General features: G+C 40.3%; 1 protein-coding gene across 6 annotated transcripts in view; it reads right to left on the reverse strand.

Annotated features, from left to right (window-relative positions):
* AFF1 (ALF transcription elongation factor 1) overlaps positions 1–25963 on the reverse strand; it is a 206640-nt gene that overhangs the window by 126456 nt on the left and 54221 nt on the right. The gene's annotated exons all lie outside the window — the stretch shown is intronic.

The following is a 25963-nucleotide window of genomic DNA, read 5'->3' on the forward strand; positions in this document are numbered from 1 at the left end:
TGCCTAAAGCTAAGCAGGGAAAAACGTCGTTGAGCAGGAGAGAGGTTGGGCTTCAGCGTCTCATGCGGACCAGCAGCACACTGTAGGAGCTGCAAACTCTAAATGGAGTGAATGCCGGCCCCGTGGACTCCCCATTCTACCTAGAATCATGACAGTGACACCATCTCACAAAGAGATACTCCACACTGTACTGCTAAGGAGCCATGGATAGACATGTTGACATCTGCACAAAAACTGCAAAGCTGGGAGGTGGGGGCTGGCGGGTGGAAGGCCCAAAGCACCTCTATGGTGGGTCTCAAAGTGTGATTCGTGGTCTCCTGGGAGTCCCCAGGACCTTCTCAGAGGTCAAGCTATTTTTAGAATAACACAAAGACATTATTTGTCTTTTTCACTGTGCTGACATTTGCACTGATGGTGCAAAAGCAATTGTGGGGAAACTGCTGGCACCTTAGCACTAATCAAGGCAGTGGCTCTTCACTCATTAGCAGTTTAAAAAAGAAAAAAAGGTCAGTTTTCTTTACACATGTCCTTAATGAAGCGAGCAGTAAGAATTACTACTTTTCTTAAATCTTGACCCTTGAGTACAGGTCATTTTAATGTTCTTTGTGACAAAATGGGAACTCCACATGAAGCACTCTGCTGCTGCAGAGTGAAGTACAGTGGTTGTCTAGAAGAAAAGCACTTGTATAATTGAGTTGCAAGCTGAAATAGCTGTTTTTTTCATGGACTACCATTTCTTTAGAAATGAAAAAAATTGGAAGAACAAGTGAGGAACAATTGAAAGAACAATTGACGAACTGTGGTTATTCTGACTTGGGTATTTGGTAATAATTTTCTCAAAAATGAACAAAGTGAGTCTGTTTCTTCAAGGAAAACTGACGGTATTTATTGCCAATGATAAAATTTGAGTTTTCAAGCATTTTGGAAAATGACATCTGCCACTGCGAGCCTGTCAGCTTCCCAATACTTAAAGACTTTCCCGATGAGGTAAGGACAGTAATGAATGTGGTTTTAGAAGACCTGTATACGGACTTCCCTGGTGGCACAGTGGTTAAGAATCTGCCTGCCAAGGCAGGGATCACGGGTTCGAGCCCTGGTCCACAAAGATCAGACATGCCACGGAGCAACTAAGCCTGTGCGCCGCAACTACTGAGCCTGCACTCTAAAGCCCACGAGCAACAACTACTTAGCCCACGCTCTAGAGCCCGTGAGCCACAACTACTGACTAAGCCTGTGAGCCACAACTACTGAAGCCCACACGCCTAGACCCCATGCTCCGCAACAAGAGACGCCACCACAGTGAGAAGCCAGCACACCACAACAGAGTAGCCCTTGCTCGCCACAACTAGAAAAAGCCCATGCACAGCAACGAAGACCCAATGCAACCAAAACTAAATTAATTAATTAAATTTTTAAAAAAGAAGACCTGCGTAACTCAGTGACCAAAATTTTCTAAACAGTACAAAATTGTGGGGCTTCCCTGGTGGCGCAGTGGTTAAGAATCTGCCTGCCAGTGCAGGGGACACGTGATTGAGCTGTGGTCTGAGAAGATCCCACATGCCGCGGAGCAACTAGGCCCGTGCGCCACAACTACCAAGCCTGCGCTCCAGAGCCCATGAGCCACAACTACTGAGCCCACATGCCACAACTACTGAAGCCCGCACACCTAGAGCCCGTGCTCCACAACGAGAAGCCACTACAATGAGAAGCCTGTGCGCCACAATGAAAGAGTAGCCCCTGCGCACCACAACTACAGAAAGCCCACGCACAGCAACAAAGACCCACCACAGCCATAAATAAATTAATTAAATAAATTTTTTTAAAATCGTGCACGGGTAAAAGATCCATTGAAAGTGCAGGACAGACCAATGGATTTTAATATATCAAAAAAAAAGTTCAGGGCTTCCCTGTTGGCGCAGTGGTTGAGAGTCCACCTGCCGATGCAGGGGACACGGGTTCGTGCCCCGGTCTGGGAAGATCCCACATGCCGCGGAGCGGCTGGGCCCGTGAGCCATGGCCGCTGAGCCTGCAGGTCCAGAGCCTGTGCTCCGCAACGGGAGAGGCCACAACAGTGAGAGGCCCGCGTACCGCAAAAAAAAAAAAAAAGTTCAATGATATGATTTCAAATTCCACATTGCAACTAACCTTTAAGAAACTATGACTTGTAGAGTTTTGATATAATATCAAAAAAGGTATTAAAATACTCCTCCATTTTCTGTGAGGCTGCATCTTCTTCATATATTTCAACCAAAATAACATTGCAACAGATTGAACACAGAAGCAGATGAGAATCTGGCTGTCTTCTATTAGTTTGGACAGTAAAGAGATTTCCATAAATGTAAAATAATGCCACTCCTCTTACTAAATTTTTTATTTTGGAAATAGTTTTCTTTTCCAAATAAAAATATTATTTAAGTTAACAGGTAATGGGTTTATTATTTTAAAGAATTTAATATTTTAAATATCTCAATTTTAATTTTTAATACAGCAAGTGTCAATAGATAAAACACACACATACGAAAACTCTTTGGAGTTTTTAATAATTTGAGGGTGCAAACTTATTCCATGTCATTTGTTGATACTTGTTGATACTTCCATGTCTCCTCCAGCTCTCCACAATCATCATGGCTTCTCTTATATTAAAAGTAATATTATTATATTATAGCTATTCCTGTGTAGAATCTTAGCACCCAGATCAGCTTTGGTAAAATATCAAATCACCTGTGTCATGTGTTAAAACCACAGACTCCAGAACTCGTGAATCAAAATCTTTGTAGGGAGAGGTCTCAGGGATATGCACTTCAACAAATTCTCCAGCTAATACTTGTCTGCTTACATATGAGAACGACTTGCTTAGATCACGCATACTTAAAAGATAAAAGTGAGCTCTTTGATTCAGTATTGGTTTATAATCCCTCAGTCATTTTAAGTATCATGGTTGGACAGCATTTATTTTCATTCATAAGAAATCTCTATCAGACAATAAAATACCACTGCACACGTGTATTCTTTTGCAATAGAAGAATGATAAACCTTGAAGGAAACAAAGCATAAATTTAGGCAAAAGTCTACTCTCCAAAATTTTTTTTTTTTTTTTTGCGGTACGCGGGCCTCTCACTGTTGTGGCCTCTCCCGTTGAGGAGCACAGGCTCCGGATGCGCAGGCTCAGCGGCCATGGCTCACGGGCCCAGCCGCTCTGCGGCATGTGGGATCTTCCCGGACCAGGGCACGAACCCGTGTCCCCTGCATCGGCAGGAGGACTCTCAACCACTGCGCCACCAGGGAAGCCCCCCAAAAATTTTTTGCTTGCCATTTCCCCCATCTTTCTTTTGTTCTAAATACCAACTATGATATTTATCCTTTAAATTGATATCAGACATATAAGTAAGCAGAAACAATATTGCATAATAGCATTTACTCACAAAATTTCCATTTATCACTGGCTAGAAATATAACATCACTTATATTAAAATTACATTTTTCCCCTGTGAACTGTGTTAATTGTGCTGTTCCACTAAAGATGAGGAAATGAAAGAATACAGCAAATATTTACACACACAGAAATATGAAATCAACAGCAGATTGGGATTACACCTGAGATTCCCAGGGCTCTCAAGATCATTTGTAACATAAATTAGTGAGAGTAATTTGAAACAGATGTGGGATTACACTCGATTTGTAATAGATCTAACAATACTAGAGGAAAGTGCAGGAGAAATTATTCTGGAATTGGATACTCCATGTGGCTGAAGAAGTTCAGCAATACACACGTGGGTGTTATTATCTCCAAGTGTTTTGAAAACACCATTGTATCCAACACATAGTCTTGTTCAGCAGTGAAACTGAACAAAAGACATTCTTAACCTTTTGGGGGCACAGAATTCTTTGCCTTACTGATGAGATTCGAGGATACAGACCTATGCACATGACATCTGCTATACTTTGATGTTCATGATCCCCCTGCAGCTCACCTAAGGAGGACCTGAGGCTCTGTAGACTTCAGGTGATAAATCCCTGGGCCCTAAGGTGCACTCAAACTGGACCAGCTAATGGACCCAATTTACCTTACAAATAATGGGTACGATCACCTGTCAATCTTCACTGCCGCTTTAAAATGTTAGGACTGTCTTAGTAATTGCCCAGTACAGTGAAGTTTTGTGGGGTTTTTTTTTTGGCCCTGCCACACAGCTTGTGGGATCTTAAGACCAAGGACTGAACCTAGCGAAAGCACAGAGTCCTAACCCCTGGACTGCCAGGGAATTCCCTACAGTGAAGAATTTCTAATGAAAATAATGGAAAGAGGGAATACCCTTCTAGTTGCTAGATGGGATTCTGCCCTATTCATGAATTGCCTAATAAAGCCAATTCAAAATAAGTCTTAAAAAATAAAAATAGGGCTTCCCTGGTGGCGCAGTGGTTGAGAGTCTGCCTGCCAATGCAGGGGACACGGGTTCGAGCCCTGGTCTGGGAAGATCCCACATGCCGCGGAGCGACTAGGCGCGTGAGCCACAACTACTGAGCCTGCGCATCTGGAGCTTGTGCTCCGCAACAAGAGAGGCCGCGACAGTGAGAGGCCCGCGCACCGCGATGAAGAGTGGCCCCCGCTCGCTGCAACTAGAGAACGCCCACGCACAGAAAAGACCCAGCACAGCCAAAAATAAATAAATAAATGAAATTTAAAAAATAAAAATAAAAATAAATGAATGGAAAGATGTTACATGACAGCAAAATATCATCTATATATCAAAATAACAAGTTTCTCAGTATGGTGAGAATATGCTAATCAGTTCTACATTTCCAGAATTCACCAAGCCTACAGTGACCAAGTATGCTAACAACAAAGAAGTAAGGTACACAATTTAATAAACAGGGCAGAATTTATAAGTGAGTGGGACAGACTGTTTTACTACCTGAAATGGGTTCTTGAATCACAAGAGTGCCTTTTTATTAGCTCTTTAAATTAATGAGCTTCATAAATGACACTTGCACACATGTAGTGGCAACAACAGATGGCATATATAACAATATCTTAAGTACAATCACAAATGTGCCCTACATATTGTTATCCAAGAGTGAAAACAGAATCATCTTTCAAGTGTTCCATCATTTATTTGGCAAAATATAAACAGGCATATGTTTTAAAATGTATGTTTATATATATATTTTTTAATTTAGGAGATAGAAGGCAAAATCTAACATACTTTAAATTTAATAAAAAAAATTTTTTAAAACAAGTTGCCTTAATCAGAACTGTTAAATATTCATTCAATGCATGCATTTGGTCCACAATAGTCATTCAATGATACTACTCTTTAATGGCATTTTTGATCTAAAAGTTACGTCGGTCAAATCTAAGAATTTTTACTTCATTTCAGTGGGATGCTGTTTAATGAGGACACTGCAAAAATCACTTCACCAAAAGAAGGGTGCTCAAGGTGCCACTGGACAGTCACGAATAAATCAGACACAGGAAAAGGGAGGGGAGACAAAGGAGGAGAAAAAAGATGAGCCATCTCCGGTGGGCAGAGATAGCAGGGAAAACTGGATAAGCATCGCTGGAAATTAACTAGCTCCCCCTTCAGCTATGACCTCAACACAAAACAGTCCTCCCCTTGCTGGTCCTGAGAAAGTCCTCTTCTTCCCCAGCTTTACGCCACACTTTTCAGGTCCTCTACCATGATCTTCAAATCAGGGGTATGTGGAAGTCCTCAAGAGGGATGAGGGCAGAGGTTTGAAGCAAATCTATTTCCTGGTTCTTCATTCCCAAATGCTCTCTTTCCTGAAACAAGGGTTCAGGCTTTCCTCCCACTTCCGCTTGCCCTTCCCTACTTGATCAAGAAAAGTAGGCCTCTCACCCATTCCAAATCACTCTTGTAAGTGTACATTGCTCCAGGGTGCAAATATATCTGAAGCCCCAGAGGAACAGTTCTATGTAGGACAGTCCCTGAGCTCAAATCAGGAAAAACTCATGGGTGGCTCCTCATCTGACATATCCAGGTAACCAACCTGGAGCAAGGCCCTGCCTTACCAATCCAGCTATATATCAGAATTATGAAATGAGATGGAAATTTTCTCTGATACAATTCAGCTGATAGGTTTGAGACTAAAGACTTCCAGTTTTTCAACATTCTTTTGGAGGGGACACAAGCAAAAATGTTTAAAGACTACTGCCCAATATCACCTCTTCCTTCACTGAAATGTCTTTTTCTCTACTCCTGGTCTACACTTTTCCTATCTTTTTGTTTGTACATAGATAAAACATTCTTCCTTCCCCGCCCCAATACCCCTGCCCATCCATACCAGTTGACTTATTTATTCTCAGCCTACAAACAAGCTCAAGTTTCCCCAACCCCCAACCCTACCCCAACATGTAACTGAGCAGGACCCTATGGGGTCTTCCTGGGACAGACCCCTCCCCCATATCTTCTGCTTTAGCTCCTATCTGAATTACCTAAATAACAGTATCTGATGCACATTTCCTGAGTTGTTTTTCAGATGCTAAAACCACCACCAAACAAAGAAATTAACTACTTGATGATCCCGAGCACATACCCGCAAGATCTACTGGTGCCTAAGGATTGATAATGTTAACTCCTATGACACCACCTTGTCACCCCACCATAAACAAATCAGAGAACAGTGCACAAGCTGATCACTTACCCTGGGACGCCCCGCCCTCACCTGGCATTTAAAAATGCTTTGCCAAAACCCTTTGGGGAGTGTGGGTTTTGTTTCTTTGTTTGTTTGAGCATGAGCCACCTATTCTCCTTGCTTGGCCCTGCAATAAACCTTTCTCTGCCCCAAACTCCCACATTTTGGTTTGTTTGGCCTCACTGTGAATTGGGCATATGAACTTTCGTTTGGTAACACACACTTCAAAAAAAAAAAAAGTCTTTTTACTTTGGAATAATTTTAGATTTACAGAAAAGTTGCAAAGAATTCTCATATACCTCCCCGGCCAGTTTCCCCATTTTCACGTCTTATAGTATCATCTGTCATTTGTCAAAACTGAGAAATCCACATTGGTATACTACTATGAACTAAACTCTAGACTTATTTTGATTTCCATTAATATCCTCTTTCTGCTCCAAGAGCCAATCCAGGATATCACACATTGCACTGTGTGACAGTTTCTCAGTCTTTCCTGGTTTTTTATGACTTTGACAGTTTTGAGGAGTTCAGGCCAGGTGTCCCCATCTGGCTTTGTCTAATGGTTTTTCCCTTCAAGGGAGGGAGGGACTTATGCTCCACTCATGTGGGGTGGTAGTACCCACACATTACTTGGAATTCTTTTGTAAGAAAGATTTACTTCTCCATTTATTAATTTATTCAATCATTTATTTATAGCAGTATGGCATATACTCACAGATACTTACTTTATCCTTTGGGCTATAATCCAATGCTCTACGATTTACTTTATTGATCAAATTGTTCTGGCTCTGGCCACTGGGAGCTCTTCCAGTTAGCCCCTCATCCCTTTGACTTGCTCCCATCCTTTTGTCTTTTAAGCACTTCCTTACTTTCTGGTACTACAAGGGGCTCCAGGCTCATTTTCTATTTTCTCTACCACAGCTTTCTCTAGAATCAGCCATTTCTCCCACATATCAGTCTTCTCCCCCTAAAAGCTATGCCCAATCTCCTTCTGCCATCACAGCCAAACTTCCTAAACAAAGAGTGGTCTGCTTCCTTTGTGACCCCAGTGGCCACCTTCCTCAAAACTCTCCTCTGTGGACTTTCATGATACCTCTCTATTTGGAGGGACCTCACTGTGTTTCATAATTCTTTCTGCTCACACATCTGGGATCCAATATGAGAAAACGTCCCTTATCTCTCAGTCTACATGCTGTCTTGGACAAAATTATCAGTGACCCTCCAGAAGTGTGACTCTAGCCCAAGCCTCTCCCCACAACTCCAAGTCCCTTCTTTCCAGCTGCCCAAAACCACTTTCCTGGGTATAAAAAGGCACTTGGGAGGCTGTCCCAAATGGATCATTCACTTAGTGAAAAGTGTCACCTTAGAGATGCCAAGAGCCACCTATCATTCAACCTGAGCTGCTTCTTGGGTCTGCAAGGGTGGCTTCTCTACAGAGGGAGGGGACAATGCCTCCTTCACCAAAGAAGGGACTGGTGCGGGGCTGTGGCGGGGGGTGGGGGGGGTGGGGGGAGTGTTGCTGGTTCCATTCTTAGGAATAAAAGCAGAGGGCAGAATTCAAAGAGGACTTCCAATTAGCAGATCAGGAGGGATGTGGGTCACATAAAACTAAAAAATTCCATTATCTTTATAATGTATTTAACTGTAATGATCAGCAATTAACTTCCTAAAATAAGATCTGCCTCCTTAAGTTTTTTACTAGTAAAAACCAGGGAGTACGCACAATAACAAGTATGCAGGGAGTGTGCAGGGTAGAGCGGTGATGCCTTTAAAAAGGAAAGGCAAACAGGTTAAAGGAAAGAGACAAAATTAGCCTGAGAAATGGTCCCAGGCCAGGCAGTGAGCCCCGGGCAACTCAAACTCAACAGGGCCAGAATTAACATGACTCTAACCCATTCCTCTCCCCTGGTCCTAGTCACCAATCACCCAAACTAAAGATCAGTCACTCTCTCCTTTTCCTGGCTCTTCCTGCACATGTAATCACCACCCAAATCCCAAAGGTCTCTTGAGATAGTAAAAGTGCAGTGGTGTCATTGCAGGGAGATCTTACTTGAAATACTTCTCTGTTTTCTTGAATTTATACAACTAGTCTCGAAATGCTTTTTCTCCCCCTGGGTTGAATATGTTTTCACTCTCCTGTTTTACAAAAATATTTTATGACATAGAAAGATATAGTATAAACGTAAAAAAAAAAAACAGCAGTTGCTATACAGTGCAGCTGTTATGAACCCACTTCACCAAAATTGAAATAAATCTGTGTATTAAAAAGATTGACTGAGCCTCTGTACCAAATGTTAGCCATAGATATTCCTGGCTGGAAGGATCAAATGACTTGTCTTATTCTGGGCATTTAAAAATATTCTAAGTATTATAAAATGAACACTTACCCGCAATTTACGTTTTTTACAATTGTAATAATTTACAATTATTGTAGAAAATAAACTATGATGAAATCTTAGCTCCAGAAAGGAGACCAAAGGAGATCATCTAATCCAATTCTCCATACAAGAATGCTCTTTCGCTTCCTAGACTGGCCTGTTTGCATATTTCCAGGGACACGTGTTGTAATTACAAGGCAGCCCCTTCCACTGCTGGCCAGTGATAGCGGTGGAAACCTCTGTGCTCCATAGAGCTAAAACTGGCTTCCCTGTAGCCATCATCCACTGGTTCTACTTCTGCCCTCTTGATTCTAATATAGCCATCCAGCTATCCTATGCTTACTGTTGGATGATGTATCTTGCTCTATCCTTTGCCTTTATACCTATGCATGTTCTTATTTTTAAATACATCTATTGGAAGTAGATGACTGTGTTCGGTAAAACCCAGTCTGCTGGATCTCTGCCTTGTAACTGATATGTTTAGTCATTATTTTAATTATTGATATGGTTGGGTTTAAGTTCTATCAACTTGCTACTTGTCTTCCAGTTGTTTCTTTGGGTTCCTCTGTTGCTCCATTCTTGCATTCTTTTGCAAACTTTCAGGCCCCACCCAAACCTACAGAAGCAGAAACTCTGTTGGTGTGGTCCAACAATTAGAGTTTCAACAAGCCCTCCAGGTGATTCGGTTTCACACTAAAGTTCAGTAATCACTAGAGTCAATATGTACCAATTCGCTAACTCTTCCATCATCTAATTCCTACTGGAAATTAAAAATAATCATAAGATTTTCCATTTTTTCTAGAACACCTAACATTCTCTTAGTTCAGGTTCTTCTTCATACATCATCATACTTTTTCAATAGCTTAATGAGGATTATTTCCCTTGCCAAATCTCTCCCCCACCCCCTGCACTTAGCCTTCAACCTCACTGCCAGAGTATGGAATATATTGTTCCTAAAATATACATCAGATGGTACTCTTAAAGAAGAAAGAGAGAAAGACAGAGAGAAAAAGAGAGAGAGAGAGAGAGAGAGGGAGGGGGAGGGGGAGGGGGAGGGGAGGGGGAGGGAGAGGGGGAGGGGGAGGGAGAGGGAGAGGGAGAGGGAGAGGGAGAGGGAGAGGGAGGGAGGGAGGGAGGGAGAGAGAGAGAGAGAGAGAAAGAAAGAAAGAAAGAAAGAAAGAAAGAAAGAAAGAAAGAAAGAAAGAAAGAAGGAAGGAAGGAAGGAAGGAAGGAAGGAAGGAAGGAAGGAAGGAAGGAAGGAAGGAGAAAAAGAAAGGGAGAGAGAGCAAAGAAAGAAAGAGAGATAGAAAGGAAGGAAGGAAGGAAGGAAGGAAGGACGGACTTCCCTGACTCCAGGCTGAAGATTACAGGGGCATCCAATACCCTTCCCAATTTTGCACATCAGTAGCTTTCTTTCTCTCTCTCTCTTGTTTTTTTCTTTCTAGATCTGAAAATGAAGAATGTATTTATTTAAAGCAGAATTTTATATTATACGTAGCATTCGGCAAACATATAAAAGAAATTCTCATCTTCTTAGAAAAATGGAAGGTAACATTGATAAAGATAAGATCCTATATTTCATGGTATTTCTCCAAAGCAGCATTTTTTTTTTTTTTTTTTTTTTTTGGTGGTACGCGGGCCTCTCACTGTTGTGGCCTCTCCCGTTGCGGAGCAGAGGCTCCGGACGTGCAAGCTCAGCGGCCATGGCTCATGGGCCTAGCTGCTCCACAGCATGTGGGATCTTCCCAGACCGGGTCAAGAACCCATGTCCCCTGCATTGGCAGGCGGACTCTCAACCACTGTGCCACCAGGGAAGCCCCAAAGCAGCATTTTTGACCGAAAGTTATCTCAAGTGAAATCAGAGACATAGATGCCACAGACAAGAGATTCTTTCTCCAGGTTCATAAAAAGCTCAAAGCAGTGGGGTTTATTACACAATACTATGATGTTAGTTGTCACTTTGAGTTGCAAACAATATTTAAACTGAAGCAAATGAAAATATTACATCCTCTATGTTATTTCTTTTTTTAATTGAATTTAATTTTTTATACAGCAGGTTCTTATTAGTTATCCATTTTATACATATTGGTGTATATATGTCAATCGCCGTCTCCCAATTCATCCACCACCACCACCTCCCACCAACCTCCCTCCATCACCATCCCACTCCATCATCACAAAAGCCCTCCAGCCAGCCAGTTCTCTTGTACCAGCAGTCTTTGCACAGAGTATTTTCTCTTTGTTGGAATGCTGCTTCCCCTCTTCTCCAGCTGGAGACTTGCTACCATTATTCAAATCCCAACCAAGGCAGCTCTTCTCAGAAGTTTTCTCTGAGATCTTAACCTTCACACTCTTTACCTATCACAAACTCTTACCTCTCATGTCTATCAAGTCATGAGGCTAGATGGGATTAAGGGGAATGTTTGCTTGTTCATGGGAAAGGCAGCCAACAGATACTGCAGTTAATGGATAATTACTGAAACAGAGAACTGTGAAGAACTCTGCTGGAGGGGCAGTTGGCAAGATTTCCTCCTACACATGAATGCCCCCAAACCAGCACAATCTGAGGAGTTCTCCAATCATGTAATCACTGGACTCTGACCTGGGCCCACAAATGAAGCAACTGGAGACCAGTGAACTATTTTCAACATTTCAAAAAGTCCACAGGAAATCACATATCTGCCCATGGAAAGCATGTGAGGGATGCTGCTTTGGGCCTTTCTGGAGCTTATGCCAACTGAGTGTGGCAACACCAGTTAGCTCATGCTGATCAGGAAGTCGAATTGACAGCTGTATGTGGTTTGATTTGATTTAAAAATAGAAAAACAAACAAAATTGTTTAAACATATTTTGTTTGGTAGAGGGACTCTTTCAAAACGTGAGATACAAAGAAAAAGAGAAAACAGTAATAATTAAAAACACACACAGAGGACGTCACTTTGAAGATAGGTACTTCCCTCTTGGATGTGAACTAATGAAAACAATTCAGATCCTTCAGACTGAGCAGTGGTTCACAACCTTGGCTACACCTGAGAATCACCTGGGGAGATGTATAAATTCCTGACACCCAGGACACACCCCAGACCAATTAACCTCTGGAGGTGGGACCCATGCATCGGTATTTTTTAAATGTCCTCAGGTGATTTAACGTGCAGCCAAGTTTGACAATCTCTGCTTTTGAGCCTTGCTCCTCCAAGCGTGAGCCACAGAGCCAGAGCAGCAGTGTCCTGCACGGGATACTTGTTAGAAATGCAAAATCTTGGCTTGCATGCCAGGTCAACGAAATCAGAATCTGCAGTTTAACAAAATACCTAGGTGATTCGTATGTCCATTGAAGTCTGAGAAACACGGAGAGGAACCCAGACGGCAGAGTAGAAGGACGTGCTCTCACTCCCTCTTGCAAGAGCACCAGAATCACAACTACCTGCTGGACAATCATCGACAGGAAAACATTGGAACTCACCAAACAAGATACCCCACATCCAAAGACAAAGGAGAAGCCGCAGTGAGACGGTAGGAGGGGCGCAATCACAGTAAAATCAAATCCCATAACTGCTGGGTGGGTGACTCACAGACAGGAGAACACTTATACCACAGAAGTCCACCCACTGGAGTGAAGGTTCTGAGCCCCACGTCAGGCTTCCCAACCTGGGGGTCCAGCAGTGGGAGGAGGAATTCCTAGAGAATCAGACCTTGAAGCCTAGTGGGATTTGATTGCAGGACATAGACAGGACTGGTGGAAACAGAGACTACACTCTTGGAGGGCACACACAAAGCAGTGTGTGCATCAGGACCCACGGGAAGTAGCGGAGCAGTGACCACAGGGGAGACTGAACCAGACCTACCTGCTAGTGTTGGAGGGTCTCCTGCAGAGGTGGGGGGCAGGGTGGGAGGGAAGGCTGTGGCTCACTGTGGGAACAAGGACACTGACAGCAGAATTTCTGGGAAGTGAGCCCTCCCAGAGTCTGTCATTAGCCCCACAAAAGAGCCCAGGTAGGCTCCAGTGTTAGGTTGCCTCAGGCCAAACAAACAACAGGGAGAGAACCCAGCCCCACCATCAACAGTCAAGTGGATTAAAGTTTTACCGAGCTCTGCCCACCAGAGCAACCGGCAGCTCTACCCACCACCAGTCCCACCCATCAAGCCCCTTAGATAGCCTCATCCACCAGAGGGCAGAGGGCAGGAGCAAGAAGACTACAACCCTACAGACTGTGGAACAAAAACCACATTCACAGCAAGACAAACAAGATGAAAAGGTAGAGGGTTATGTACCAGATGAAAGAACAAGATAAAACCCCAGAAAAACAACTAAATGAAGTGGAGATAGGCAACCTTCCAGAAAAAGAATTCAGAATAATGATAGTGAAGATGATCCAGGATCTCGGAAAAACAATGGAGGCAAAGATCAAAAAGATAAAAGAAATGTTGAACAAAGACCTAGAAGAATTAAAGAACAAACAAACAGAGATGAACAATACAATAATTGAAATGAAAATTACACTAGAAGGAATCAATAGCAGAATAACTAAGGCAGAAGAACAGATAAGTGACCTGGAAGACAGAATGGTGGAATTCACTGATGCGGAACAGAAAAAAGAATGAAAAGAAATGAAGACAGCCTAAAAGACCTCTGGAACAACATTAAACGCAACAACATTCTCATTATACAGGTCCCAGAAGGAGAAGAGAGAGCGAAAGGGTCTGAGAAAATGTTTGAAGAGATTATCGTTGAAAACTTCCCTAACATGGGAAAGTAAATAGCCACCCAAGTCCAGGAAGCACAGTGAGTCCCACACAGGATAAACCCAAGGAGAAACACACCGAGACACATAGTAACCAAATTGGCAAAAATTAAAGACAAAGATAAATTATTGAAAGCAGCAAGGGAAAAACGAAATATAACGTACAAGGGAACTCCCATAAGGTTAACAGATGATTTCTCAGCAGAAGCTCTTCAAGCCACAAGGGAGTGGCATGCTATACTTAAAGTGATGAAAGGGAAGAACTACAACCAAGATTACTCTACCCAGCAAGGATCTCATTCAGATTCGATGGAGAAATCAAAAGCTTTACAGACAAGTAAAAGCTAAGGGAATTCAGCACTCCCAAACCAGCTCTACAACAAATGTTAAAGGAACTTCTCTAAGTGGGAAACGCAATAGAGGAAAAGGATCTACAAAAACCAACCCAAAACAATTAAGAAAATGGTCACAGGAACATACATATCAATAATTACCTTAAACATGAATGGATTAAATGCTCCAACCAAAAGACACAGGCTTGCTGAATGGATACAAAAACAAGACCTGTATATATGCCATCTAAAAGAGACCCACTTCAGACCTAGGGAAGCATATAGACTGAAAGTGATGAGATGGAAAAAGATATTCCAAGCAAATAGAAAACAAAAGAAAGCTGGAGTACCTATACTTATATCAGATAAAATAGACTTTAAAATAAAGAATGTTACAAGAGACAAGGAAGGACACTACATAATGATCAAGAGATCAATCCAAGAAGAAGATATAACAATTATAAATATATATGCACCCAACATAGGAGCACCTCAATACATAAGGCAACTGCTAACAGCTATAAAAGAGGAAGTCGACAGTAACCCAATAATAGTGGGGGACTTTAACACCTCACTTATACCAATGGACAGATCATCCAAAATGAAAATTAATAAGGAAACACAAGCTTTAAAAGACACAATAGACCAGAGAGATTTAATTGATATTTATAGGACAATCCATCCAAAAACAGCAGATTACACTTTCTTCTCAAGTGCGCATGGAACATTCTCCAGGACAGATCACATCTTGGACCACAAATCATGTAAATTTAAGAAAATTGAAATCGTATCAAGCATCTTTTCTGACCACAACGCTATGATATTAGAAATGAATTACAGGGAAAAAAACATAAAAAACACAAACACGTGGAGGCTAAACAATACGTTACTAAATAACCAACAGATCACTGAAAAAATCGAAGAGGAAATCAAAAAATACCTAGAGACAAATGACGATGAAAACACGACGTTCCAAAACCTATGGGATGCAGCAAAAGCAGTTCTAAGAGAGAAGTTTATAGCTATACAAACCTACCTCAAGAAACAAGAAAACTATCAAGTAAACAATCTAACCTTACACCTGAAGGAACTAGAGAAAGAACAACAAACAAAACCCAAAGTTAGCAAAAGGAAAGAAATCATAAAGATCAGAGAGGAAATAAATGAAATAGAAACAAAGAAAACAATAGCAAAGATCAATAAAACTAAAAGCTGGTTCTTTGAGAACATAAACAAAATTGATAAACCATTAGCCAGACTCATCAAGAAAAAGAGGGAGAGGACTCAAATCAATAAAATTACAAACAAAAAGGAGAAGTTACAACAGACACTGCAGAAATACAAAGCATCCTAAGAGACTACTATAGGCAACTCTATGCCAATAAAATGGACAACTTGGAAGAAATGGACAAATTCTTAGAAAGGTATAACCTTCCAAGACTGAATCAGGAAGAAATAGAAAATATGAACAGACCAATCACAAGTGATGAAATTGAAACTGTGATTAAAAAGCTTCCAACAAGAGCTTGCCTGGTGGCCCAGTGGTTGAGAGTCTGCCTGCTGATGCAGGGGACGCGGGTTCGTGCCCTGGTCTGGGAAGACCCCACAAGCCACAGAGCGGCTGGGCCCGTGAGCCATGGCCGCTGAGCCTGCACGTCCGGAGCCTGTGCTCTACAGCGGGAGAGGCCACAACAGTGAGAGCCACGCATACTGCAAAAAAAAAAAAAAAAAAAAAAAAAAAAATCTTCCAACAAAAGTCCAGGACCAGATGGCTTCACAGGCAAATTCTATCAAACATTTAGAGAAGAGCTAACACCCACGCTTCTCAAACTCTTCCAAAAAATTGCAGAGGAAGGAACACTCCCAAACTCATTCTATGAGGCCACTAACACCCTGATACCAAAACCAGACAAAGATACTACAAAAAAAAAAATTACAGACCAATATCACTGATGAATATAGATGCAAAAATCCTCAACAGAATACTAGCAAACAGAATCCAACAACACATTAAAAGGATCATACACCATGATCAAGTGGGATTTATCCCAGGGATGCAAGGATTCCTCAATATACGCAAATCAATCAATGTGATACACCATTATTAACAAACTGAAGAATAAAAACTATATGATCATCTCAATAGATGCAGAAAAAGCTTTTGACAAAATTCAACACCCATTTATGATAAAAAAAAAAAACTCTCCAGAAGGTGGGCATACAGGGAAGCTACCTCAACATAATAAAGGCCATATACGACAAACCCACAGCAAACATCATTCTCAATGGTGAAAAACTGAAAGCATTTCCTCTAAGATCAGGAACAAGACAAGGATGTCCACTCTCACCACTATTATTCAACATAGTTTTGGAAGTCCTAGCCACGGCAATCAGAGAAGAAAAAGAAATAAAAGGAATACAAATTGGAAAAGAAGAAGTAAAACTGTCACTGTTTGCAGATGACATGATACTATACATACAGAATCCTAAAGATGCCACCAGAAAACTACTAGAGCTAATCAATGAATTTGGTAAATTGCAGGATATGAAATTAATGCACAGAAATCTCTTGCATTCCTATACAGTAATGATGAAACATCTGAAAGAGAAATTATGGAAACACTCCCATTTACCATTGCAACAAAAAGAATAAAATACCTAGGAATAACCTACCTAGGGAAACAAAAGACCTGTATGCAGAAAACTATAAGACACTGATGTAAGAAATTAAAGATGATACCAACAGATGGAGAGATATACCATGTTCCTGGATTAGAAGAATCAATACTGTGAAAATGACTCTACTACCAAAAGCAATCTACAGATTCAATGCAATCCCTATCAAATTACCAATGACATTTTTTATGGAACTAGAACAAATCATCTTAAAATCTGTATGGGGACACAAAAGACTCCGAATAGCCAAAGCAGTCTTGAGGGAAAGAAACCGAGCTGGAGGAATCAGACTCCATGACTTTGGACTATACTACAAAGCTACAGTAATCAAGACAATATGGTACTGGCACAAAAACAGAAACATAGATCAATGGAACAAGATAGAAAGCCCAGAGATAAACCCACACACCTATGGTCAACTAATCTATGACAAAGGAGGGAAAGATATACAATGGAGAAAAGACAGTCTCTTCAATAAGTGGTGCTGGGAAAACTGGACAGCTACATGTAAAAGAATGAAATTAGAACACTCCCTAACACCATATACAAAAATAAACTCAAAATGGATTTGAAACCTAAATGTAAGACCAGCCACTATAAAACTCTTAGAGGAAAACACAGTAAGAACCCTCTTTGACATAAGTCACAGCAAGATCTTTTTTGATCCACCTCCTACAGTAATGGAAATAAAAACAAAAATAAACAAATGAGACCTAATGAAACTTAAAAGCTTTTCCACAGCAAAGGGAACCATAAACAAGACGAAAAGACAACCCTCAGAATGGGAGAAAATATTTGCAAACGAATCAATGGACAAAGGACTAATATCCAAAATATATAAACAGCTGATGCAGCTCAATATTAAAGAAACAAACAACCCAATCCAAAAATGGGCAGAAGACCTAAATAGATATTTCTCCAAAGAAGACATACAGATGGCCAACAGGCACATGAAAAGCTGCTCAACATCACTAATTATTAGAGAAATGCAAACCAAAACTACAATGAGGTATCACCTCACACCAGTTAGAATGGGCATCATCAGAAAATCTACAAACAACAAATGCGGGAGAGGGTGTGGAGAAAAGGGAACCCTCTTGCACTGTTGGTGGGAATGTAAATTGATACAGCCACTATGGAGAACAGTATGGAGGCTCCTTAAAAAACTAAAAATAGAATTACCATATGATCCAGCAATCTCACTACTGGGCATATACCCTGAGAAAACCATAATTCAAAAGGACACATGCACCCCAATGTTCATTGCAGCACTATTTACAATAGCCAGGTCATGGAAGCAATCTAAATGCCCATCGACAGATGAATGGATAAAGAAGTTTCAGTACATATATACAATGGAATATTACTCAGACATAAAAAGGAACAGAAAAAAAAAAGGAACGAAATTGGGTCATTTGTTGAGACGTGGATGGATCTAGAGACTGTCATACAGAATGAAGTAAGTCAGAAAAAGAAAAACAAATATCGTATATTAATGCATGTATGTGGAACCTAGAAAAATGGTACAGATGAACCAGTTTGCAGGGCAGAAGTTGAGACAGAGATATAGAGAATAAATGTATGGACACCAAGGGGGGAAAACCACGGTGGGGTGGGGATGGTGGTGTGCTGAATTGGGCTATTGGGATTGACATGTATACACTGATGTGTATAAAACTGAAAAAAAGCAACTAATACTAAACTTTCTTTGGGTTATTTGTGTGGAAATATGTTAATATAAATGTTTCAGACATTACATGAAATTTCTAAAAATCTTATATGTTCTAGTATAATGTTATAAGTCATAATTCTAGTTATTACTTTAAAATGTATATCTTAGAAATAACTAAATTTCCTTTTCAATTGCATTATTATGAACTTTCATCAAATCTTTAACCGTGGTCATTTTTAAGTCTTTTGTCATTTACAGGCAGTTCTGGGTGTACTCTGATGCTTTTGCAAAACTGTTCCTATAAAAGGGTTTCATCTTCAAGGAATTCATGGAAAAGACTCTGACAAGTACAGGTTTCTGGTAACTGACTATATTGCTGAACTGAATGAATAAGCATTTTCAGAACTCTAATGGAAAACTGATGAATTCATAAAAGTGCTAACAAAAGATCAAGATAAAAAAAATTAATTACATGGGACTGAGTGAACTGATGAGGACGATTATAATTTTTGTGACTTTCTGTTTGAATAAAAAAAAAATCCAACAAGGACTCAGAGGCAAAAAATATACAAATCAATTTTCACTGCAAAGTAAAGGAGCTGTTGCAGTGGAGGATTACTGGACTGAATGTCAATATTATGACATAGTATGAGTGTGTTTCATGTATGGCAATTGCAATCATTGTTGCTTATGTTCTGGTCATCCATTTACAATGCTTGGTGTCAGTTTATTTATCTCTTGTAAAAATAAAATAGTGTGTGTGTGTGTGTGAAAAAAAAAAGTCTGAGAAACATTGCCTTATAAAATACAGAACATTTAAGAATTGCTTAACCCAGCATTATTTACAATTGCCAAGATATGGCAGCAACCTAAGTATCCATCAACAGATGAATGGATAAAGAAGATGTAGTATATATATACACAATGGAATACTACTCAGCCATTTAAAAAAAATGAAATTTTGCCATCTGCAGCAACACGGGTGGACTTGGAGGGCATTAAGCTACGGGAAGTTAAGTCAGACAGAGAAAGACAAATACTGTATGATATCACTTATATACAGAATATAAAAAATACAACAAACTAGTGAACAGAACAAAAAAGAAACAGACTCATAGATGTAGAGAACAAACTAGTGGTTACCAATGGGGAGAAGGAAGAGCGGAGGGGCAATTTAACAGTAGGGGAGGGCTTCCCTGGTGGCGCAGTGGTTGGGAGTCTGCCTGCCAATGCAGGGGACATGGGTTCGTGCCCCGGTCCGGGAGGATCTCACATGCTGCAGAGCGGCTGGGCCCATGAGCCATGGCCGCTGAGCCTGCGCGTCCGGAGCCTGTGCTCTGCAACGGGAGAGGCCACAACAGTGAGAGGCCTGCGTGTCGCAAAAAAGAGTAGGGGATTAAGAAGTACAGACTATTATGTATAAAATAAGGATATACTGTAAAATACAGCGAGTATAGCCAATGTTTTAATAACTATAAACTCAAAGTTTGGGTATAACCCTTAAAAATTGTGAATCATTTTATTGTATACCCATAACATATAATATTGTACATCAACTACACTTAAAAATTATTAAATTAGCATTCATTTAAACTATTATTTTATTAAGGCATTTATTAAGATATTATCAAATTATAAAATCTTCCTTAAAGTAATTGTTACAATTAATTAGATTTACAAATAAGATCATAAATGGAAAACTCAGCAACAACCAAAAGAATTGCTTAACCTCTCAGAGACAAGTGACCGATATTCCCTCAATATTGAGTCTAAAACATTAATCTCTAAACAATGTTTTTGGGACAGCTTTCTCTGTTGTAGGAGCCTTTTCCATCCTTTCAAACTACTCTCAAATTTTCCTGATTACACATAAGAAAAGGGAAAGATTTAAGAACTGGAAGAAAGAGGATATTTCCCAGTCTTTCTTTGCAGGGTTGTTTTTTTCTTTTTGTGATGGGGGAAAAGAAATTACATACACAGACAAGCCACAATGATCAGTAAATTGCAGCTTATAAATTACACTAAGATCTGATCTCCCCATACATAAAAGAGGTTATGTCAACTACTGACATTTTTTTGTGATACCCAGGCCTGTCCTAAATGTGCTGTTTTTATTCCCAGCAAATGTTTAAATCCCACCAATTTAAAATCTAATTAGGGGTACCAATTTTACTTTCCATTTGAGGACTGAGGATTTCCTCCCAAAAGTCAGGGAAGCTTTATTTGAGGTTTATTTGTCATGAGCTCTGTCTCCTACTAGGTTGCATGCAAAACAGGAAAATTAAGATGAAATCAAATCATTTATTAAGCACATATAATGTCCATAGCCCTGTGTAACTCTATAGAAGAGGTTTTGGGGGGTTTTTTTGTTTGTTTGTTTAATCCTTATCTTCTAAGCACTTACTGTAACTAAGAGAAAGGACTGTTCTATTTTCTAAGTCCTAAATATCTTGAAAAATACAGTTGACTCTTGAACAGCTCGGGGGTTAGAGGCAGCCGCCCTCTTTGCAGAAATACCATGTACCACTTACGGTCCCCCCTCCATACCTGAGGTTCCTCCGTATTTGGGGTTCTGCATCTGCAGATTCAACCAACTTGGGATTTTGCAGTGCTATAGTACATATTTACCATAAAAGTGGACCGGTAAAAGTGGACCTGAGCAATCCAAACCCATGTTGTTTCAAGGGTCAACTGTAAAGCAAGTCTAAAGAACAAAAAGTTGATTAATAATCAATTAAACCTTTTGCTAATCAAGGATCTATAAGTTATTGAGCAAATTAAATAGTTTTAAGCATTACATTTAAGGATTCATTTAGGAATATTACAGCAGTTTTAGTTTACAGTATTGCCTATGTCTCAGAAAGGAGGGGTCGAGGTGAGAATTCTCAGCTGGGAAGTTGTGAGCGCCCTGAACACCTCAAAGCCACTGGCTTCATGCCTTAAAATGCTTAACAACTTAACAGGCTCTACATTTCCATTTGGAAATTCACAGAAAGATAACTCTCCCCCAAATATGATAGTATTTCCTCGGTGTGTGCTATTTGAGACACTTAGTAACAGGGTCTTAGATACTAAAGCCTGGGCACAATGCAAAGCAAGGTAATAGGAATAATTCTGTTCGTGATATGAATTGCTAGTGTTTGCTGATTGCCCACAGTATGTCTGGCCCTGTTCTAAGTGCTTTGATGGTATTAAATTAATTAATTTATTTATTAAATTAATTCCCACCACAAGCTGTTAAAACAAGTACAGTATTACCATTCTGCCTTAGGATAAGGAAAATGAGACCCAAGAAGTTGGGTAGTTTTCTTGAAGTCATGCAGCTGTAAGTGGTTGGGACTGAGCTGTGACCCTAATACCCTGGGCTCCAGGGTCCCTACTCTTAATCACTATGCCATGCAGCCTCTCTGGAGAACCTACTGTTACACTCTCGAGGAAACAGTCATAGGATTATTTTAACAGTCTTTTAGAAAAACCATTCTTCCTGCTATCTAGCTATGTTTCATTACAACACTCCCAAATTTGACATGACTTTTGAGCCCAGCTAGATGGCTTCTGCAAAAGGCAAATGGTGATTTATTATCATGGTTGGTTTCGTTTTCTTTAGGTATATCTGGGTTTGAAATTCAATATCTGGGACCAGAGCATCTACCGTTTTTCAATGACTAAAGACAAAGATATTTAAAAAAAAAAAAGCAATTTGAAGTAAACATGGAACTCCAGTCCTGTTTTTTTACCTGATAGTTCAGATACCATGAACACTAAAGTCTCCCAACCATGACTCACAAGTCACAGTGAATATGTCGTTTTCATCTTTCAGAAAAGACGGTGGTAGAAAGTCTGCAGAACTGCAAGTTAATAATGTTACTGAGTCTGAGGGGTAAGAGTAACAGTTACTGATGTCATCTAGGACAATCATTTTATGAATAGAAAGGATTTTAGAATAAGAACTAAATTGGCTGAAACAATTTCAACAACAGCATTTCTCTCCCTCCCTTTAACAAATGTATAGTTGCAAGGGGCCATATATGTAGGCTGTAGATTTCCAACAACCTCAAATAAGTGGATCACAGCTGAGAGACCAAGGTAAAATAATAAACAAAAAATATTTTCTACCCAAACAATTTTCCTAACACTCATACATTTATTCTCAGAGTTGAATCAAGTTCCTGGGATACAACATTTTTGGACAGCCTCCTAATGCCTACATGCAATACTTAAGCCCGCGAGTATTTCAACAAACTTTGATGACGTCTATAGCATGTTACCCAAGACATCTTTGGCAAGCACCTCCCTGTAGACTCCCTACTCACCATTGATGGCTAGTTGTTCCTGGAGGGCACCCTCTCTGTGGGCAGTCTGAAACTGCTCTTGGGGAGCCTGGGGTTTCGAGAACTCGTGTTGTACGAAAGCTCTGGTGTAGAGCTCTCTGGAGGTGGATCCCATGGCCTACTGTTTTCATCATACCTCTTTAATGTCAACAGCTAATCAAGGCTCTTTGGATACTGCCAAAGCAGGGGTACCAGTGTCTCCCCACCCTGAAGGGGTCCTGCTGTCTTCCACAACTTATGCAGTCTTGAAGAAGTGCTAAATCATTACTACTCTACCATGGTTATTGCCTCTGGTTCCCACATGAGCATTAGTTAGTTATCACCTCTTAAGGAATGAGGACTTTCACGTGCAGGGCTGGCTCTCAGCCAAATCTGACTCAGCCCAGTCTATAAATTGTTGTCAAGCCCCTAGCAGACCCCTGACTCAAGATGCAGAACTGTTGTGTTCAGACCCTACTAGGGAGGAGGGAAATGACCAGGAGGAAAGCATAGAGCAGCTTCCTAGGGTCCATTAGATAATTCGGCGCAAGCCCTGGAGTTCCTGCCTCCCAGAGGTGCATTGATTAAAGCCTTGTCCACAAGCAACACCAATGCTTGCACATAACAGTATAAGATTCCGAGAAGGAAAGCAAGTGGGAGTGGCTATTACATAAGGAGCAGAGAGAAAATAGAAAAGACATCTAATCCTCTTGCTTAATTTCACAGGTAAGAAATTCAAGCAGCAGGGTTTTCCAGGTTTAAATAGACTTTATGATGAAGATTTTAAAAAAACATAACCACAATTACCCCACCTAAATGTTTCCTTTAATATTAATTAATATTTATAAAATTGTCCTTTAATAACCTCAAATATCCAGTTAGTCTTCAAATTTAATTGGTGTGCCCAGACCCAAACGGGATCCTTTCATTACAGGTTGATATGTCTCTTAGGTCTTTTAATAATCTATTTATTTTTCCTTGAGCTTTATTTGTTGGAAGAAAAAAAGATTATTCTCTGTAGCGTTCTCACATTATGGATTTTGATGATAGCATGCAGGAAGTGTCCTGTAACATGTTCCTCTGTCTAGCATATTTCCTATAACCTGGCTTGTTCAGATTCCTGTCCAAACTTCTAGAAAGACTGTTTCATGGGTGCTTTGTCTACATCCCATTGAATCTCACCAGGATGCACAACAATTAACTCTTAAAAAAAAAAATCTTAACATTAAATAGTAATGGATTCAGGTATTAACAGCCACCCCAAACCATCCCATTAAAAAGTTTCTCGGGACTTCCCTGGTGGCACAGTGGTTAAGAATCCGCCTGCCAATGCAGGGGACACGGGTTCAATCCCTGGTCCAGGAAGATCCCACATGTCGCGGAGCAACTAAGCCTGTGCGCCACAACTACTGAGCCTGCGCTCTAGAGCCCACAAGCCACAACCACTGAGGCTACACACCTAAAGTATGTGCTCCGCAACAAGAGAAGCCACTGCAATGAGAAGCCCAAGCACTGCAACGAAGAGTAGCCCCTGCTCGCTGCAACTAGAGAAAGCCCACACGCAGCAATAAAGACCCAACGCAGCCAAAAATAAAAATAAATAAATAAATTTATTTTTAAAAAAGTTTCTCACCACCTCTTAACCTAATGATATTATCAGCTATTGGTAACTAGTGCCTGCCTATCCAGTTTGAAAATGCAAATATTGTAATGATAATATCCCAATGCCATCAGTCTTTATTTGCCATTTTTTTCCTGTAAATAACTTTTCCTCATTAATTATTTGGTTACCCAATCTGTTCAGGGAACTAGGATTAACACTTGATTCTTTCTTTCACATTCTTTTTTTTTTTTTTTTTTTTTTAACAGTGTGCGGGCCTCTCACTGCTGTGGCCTCTCCCGTTGCGGAGCACAGGCTCCAGACGCTCAGGCCCAGCAGCCATGGTGCACAGGCCAAGCCGCTCCGCGGCATGTGGGATCTTCCCGGACCGGGGCACGAACCCTTGTCCCCTGCATCGGCAGGCGGACTCTCAACCGCTGCGCCACCAGGGAAGCCCTAACATTCATTTTTTAAAGTTTAAGTTGGTTCCCTGCCCTTTTCCAAAGGTGACTAATGAATTTTGTTGTTTCAGTATTATTTTAAATCCATGGGTTTAAACATGTTTGATGTATTTTAATCCACTGTAGTTTTTATTCTTTTATATTCCCATTGACTGACCTTTGGCCGCTGGGAAACCCTTCAAGTTGTTTCTGGAGTCTTTCTGCTATCACCCCAATACTCTTTTGTAGTGCTTTGTTTTCTGGTAATGATGAGAAATTCTAGGCTCATCTTTACATTTCCAGACCCAGACCTAGAATCAGTCTTTACTCCAAAGAGCCCTGGTTCCTTTTAGTGAGAAATGGTGTATAAAATCCACACTGTGGGGTCTGGGAGAGTGCCCTGCTTCTGGCTTGGCCATTTTTATGCTTTTTTCCAAGGGCCAGAAGAAGAAAATGCAATTTTTTAAAACATAATAGGCATCATTAGTTTCATCATTATATTTAGGATTACAGTGTTTTTACTTAACCTCTTTGGTTTTGTTTGTATCATCTCTTTTCTCTTACAATGAAAATTTTGTTTCCTAACAAATACAATAATGATAGCTATGTCACTACTAAACATGTTTGCTGAGAACAGCTTAAGGTTTCTTTGCCATTAAAGTCACTTGAAATACAGATAATCCTCATTTGCAGAGTAGTGCAGGTCCATAAAAAGGATTATGCAGGCTGAAACTTTGCAAAAACAATCTTAATAATGAATGGGGGCAATTACAATTGTTCCATGTCCTTTACAGATTTTTGTCAAAACACTAAAAAGTCTATACATTTATAGTGAAAAAACTTACATAACATATATATCTTATACATATATAATATATATGTAACATAAGTTACATGTAAATAACATATACAAATAACATATATAAGTAACTTACATGGTTATCGGTTTATAGGGAAATGAACAAAATAGTAAAACTAACATTTACTTAGCATGCTGTGATTTAAAACAGACATATTTGAGAATTGAATGATTTTATTTGTTTAAAAAAAACTTTCTAAGAGTTCTTTGAAGGGTGATTGCCTTCCTCTTGCCACATAACTTATGACACAAAGTGAACATCTTTTCTATGCTTTGGCAAACTGTCATACTCCTTTCTAAATA

Source organism: Lagenorhynchus albirostris, chromosome 4, assembly GCF_949774975.1.
Source record: "Lagenorhynchus albirostris chromosome 4, mLagAlb1.1, whole genome shotgun sequence".
NCBI lineage: Eukaryota > Metazoa > Chordata > Mammalia > Artiodactyla > Delphinidae > Lagenorhynchus > Lagenorhynchus albirostris.